The sequence below is a fragment of the Trematomus bernacchii genome, unplaced genomic scaffold, assembly GCF_902827165.1.
Source record: "Trematomus bernacchii unplaced genomic scaffold, fTreBer1.1, whole genome shotgun sequence".
Taxonomy (NCBI): domain Eukaryota; kingdom Metazoa; phylum Chordata; class Actinopteri; order Perciformes; family Nototheniidae; genus Trematomus; species Trematomus bernacchii.
Window position 1 is genome coordinate 4,333,399 of NW_022987851.1, and position 4,142 is coordinate 4,337,540.

A 4,142-nucleotide genomic window follows, 5' to 3' on the forward strand; every position below is an offset into this window, starting at 1 on the left:
ACACACACACACACACACACACACACACAAACACACACACTGTTGATAGTAAGAGGAGGGTGGAATGTCAAAGTATTTGCATGAGTGTCTGTTGCACAGGCACACTTGCACACACACACACTTGCACACACACACACACACACACACACACACACACACACACACACACACACACACACACACACACACACACACACACACACACACACACACACACACACACACACACACACACACACACACACACACACATTTGCTATCTGGTGTCTAATGTTTGCTCTGTTGGGGTCCAGTTACGGGGGGGGGGGGGGGGGGGGGGGGTTTCTCTGCAGCAAGCGTGTCCGTCTCATCCTTACATAAAGCACACAGCTACAATAGAGTATAGGATAATAGAAACGTGTAAGTTGAAGCCTGTACAACATTTGTACAATAAGTGGTATCCAATGAATATGTATATGTATGCACATATACCCTATATGTTGAAGTAGCATTATACTGCTTTTTTGTAATAAAATGTGTCCCTGTGGCTGATTGCCTCAATATGATAACTGACAGGAGCTTGTTTTTTTTATTCAACAATGCATTATTGTGACAAACCTACTGTCAGATATTCCGTCTTGGACAATTGGAGTCCTTATCTTAACAAAATACCATTAGAGCGTAATGGGAAGATAATGATGTAGAACTACAGATAGAGACCAGAGGGAGACACAGGCTTTGGGGGGGAAGTGTGTTTGGATTGGCTCTGTGAAACAAGCTGATGTAGGGATTGAGATATCACACTACTATGTGAATCAGAATATTATAAAGTGATGTGTCCATTATTAAGAGGGTTTATTTGTCTATATTACCAAACAAAAAAAGTGTGTTCAGGGGAGCAGATCTTCACCAAGTGTGTCTCCTTCTCTACTTTCTAAACAACATTTTTTCAAATCCCACTCAACAGTCCCTCCCAGCTCTATTATCCATCAAGAGGGTGGTGAAGATAACAAACAAAATTGTAGATTTATTCATCTCATATCGTATCTGACTTTAGTGGATCATAAAATACCGGGTATTTTACCGGTATTCACAATAAGACCAAACTTTTCTATGGACATTGTTTTCTTAACTCATTTTTGGCCAAATGTGTCGCTAGAAGACCAGGTAAAACTGCATTTGCATGATAGGCTATGCGGTAAAACGGCTCTGCGCTGACATTGCGTTTTTATGTAGAGACTAGAGAGTGGTGCCACCCAACTAGGCGGAAGCGCTAACCTCAACTGCGCACCACTCAAAATGATCGCCAAGCGCTGAGTTCAAAGTTAAAATGATCAACTTTGACCACTTTTAGCGCTGACCTTTTAACATGCAACCAATCAGAGTAGAGTTGTACAGTATGTAGCGCCGCAAGCTAGCACGGACGGTAACCATAGAAACAAAACTTGACTAGATGTTTTCACCGAAGACTCTGCGTCCAACCAAATCACATATCATGAGAAAGGCATCTAAGGCTTGTGAATATCAGTTGGCAGGAAATGCCTTTTTCTACCAGTTACTGATCATTAGGGCCCCTACTTGCTGGTTATAAGGAGTGAGGAATGTGAAGTCAATGAGAATGAAAATGTTATAATTTTTCAAAGATTGTGAACCACTGCGACTGCAAAAGAGCATAGAGTCATACTAGTAGAGGAACAAACCCCCAAAAAAGGCTTTAGTTATCGAGATACCCCTACCCGAGGTAGAACAAAGCACAACCATCTTTTTTCATTACTTTAATATGTGTAGTTTCCTTCACATGTCCAAGGTTAAGGACAAGCACAGCCAACAACAGGGTATATGCAGGCATCCTGAAGTCAAATGTAATACCTTTTAAGACCTTTTTTAAGACCCTTTCCATACATTTTAAGACCTCGGTTACATTGGTGACACACTTTACCTCACATTTACTATTTAGTATTGATTGTCCTTCCTCCTTATCTTCCAACCATTTGGACGCAAACTTGCATTTCCCCATAACGATGTTGTTTAACAACCGGCGTAAACAGACCTTTGCGCGCTATCAAGCAGTGAGCGTGCGATGTCCTGTTCAGATGACATCAAATCCAACGGGATGCCATAAATAAACTACACAGAATCACACTACACACCTACGCAATGATTACATTCAGGCAAACTTTAGAATACAACCTCTTTGGTCAATTGATATACTTATTGAAAACAAGCTACAGTACAAAATGTAATACCTTGGAAAATGCCGTTTAATACTTTTTGGATAGATTGGATGAGGCCAACACGGCCCCCTTCAGAGGAGCCTACATTTTCACTATTTTCGGTTATGGGAAAGTTCCAAACATTAACCAAAACAAATAATTTTGCAGTAAAATTGTCACGATCTGTCTGTGTTTTATTTTTGTCCTGTGTAGATCTGTCTTTTTGGTTTCCTGTTTTAGTTTGAAAAGTGTTCAACCCCTGTCTTGTCTGTTGCTTCCTGTCTCTGTGTTGCCTCCTGCCTGATTACCCGATTGTGTTCACCTTGTGCCCCTGTGTTTTCTCCTCCCTCCTCACCTGTGTCTTGTTTGTTTGATTAGTCCTGTGTGCATTTAGGTTCTGCTTTTTCTGTTAGTCGTTGTGAGATCCTTGTTGTTTTTTGAATGTGTTCACAGGGGAGAGATTTCTGCTCTGTATGTCTAGTTGTATCTAGTTGTATGTGTCTATTGAAATAAAGGTATTTTTTCAGTTAAACCTGCATTTGGGTCCTGCCTGCTTTGCTCAACCCTGACAAAAATATTTGGATACAACCATCCGTTTCATAAACTAGACATATTAAAGGGCCCATGTCATGCTTTTCCGGTTATTACCCGTCCCCTTGTGTGTTATGAAGGTTTTTATGCATGTAAACGGTGTGCAGAGTCACAAACCCTCAAAGTACACCCTGTAGCGAGTAAAACTCTAACACAGAAAATACCTCCCCAAAACGCCTCGTTGGAGATACGTCATTGTCCATTTGATTCTTCCATTTCGTTCCGGGTACGGCATGATGTCAAGCCATACCCGGAACGAAATGGACCAATCCGTGGAGCCGTTACGTTACGTCCGCGGAGCCGTTACGTTAAGCCCCCGCTGATTGGTCCAAATTGACCAATCCACGGACTTCCTCACACACACATCTGTGTGCAGGGAGCAGGCAGCTCAGCTGATTTCTCCTCCCTGGCTGCAGGCTGATAACAGACAGTTGGGATCGCGGCTAAATTCTCTCTGCAGACCCATTCTCACAGCGTTTATCAACCTTTTTCTTACTCAATATCAAGCCACACTTATTGTTTTTACTTCGGCTGTGACTTTGTGTGTGCTCAGGATGAGTTTGGCTGTGTTTCGCTATGTATCCTAAACAAGGAAACAACACCTCCACGGAGCTCAGCGCGATTCACAACGTCCCGACCAATCAGAGCACACTGTGCTCACAGGGAAGGGTGGGGGCTGGAGCTATTGGAGCTACAACGAGCCGTTAAAGGCAGAGAGTGAAATTCAGTGAATACACATAGTTTACAGAGATGCTGTATGCGAAACCAATGTGAGTTTGGAAAAATGCACAATATAAATCTATTCTAGTATACCTCAACAATGGAATTATGATCAGTGGAAATGGCCATGACATGGGCCCTTTAAAGTAATGAAAAAACATGGTTGTGCTTTGTTCTACCTCGGGTAGGGGTACCTCCACTTTTAGGGGCCTTAGTTCCTCTACTATACATGAACACTACAAATATTAGGCTGATTATTATTTTATCATACAGGGGAAATTCAGGTTAGGTTAGCATGGAAGATTAGCCGTTTGGAGTTATATTACGCCTGGCAAGGTTAACAAAAGTATGGAAAGGAGTGGATGAGAGAAAAAGAAAAAGATGGCACTGAGGAAAAGACATACCTATGTTAGAAAGGAGAGAAGGAGGAGTCTCCCTCTCTAAAGTTTACACAGTGCAAGGGTATTAAAGCTCCCCAGGCCCGCCTCCTTCCCCTCCCCTCAGATTTACTACTCCTACCATGTTGTTTCTTCACTCCACTACCACCACTGCCCTCCTCCTTTATCCCTCCCTTTCTCCTCCCTCCTCCGAGCCAGATAGAGGAGTGATCAACCTGAGAGTTTAAACAAACCAGAGAGC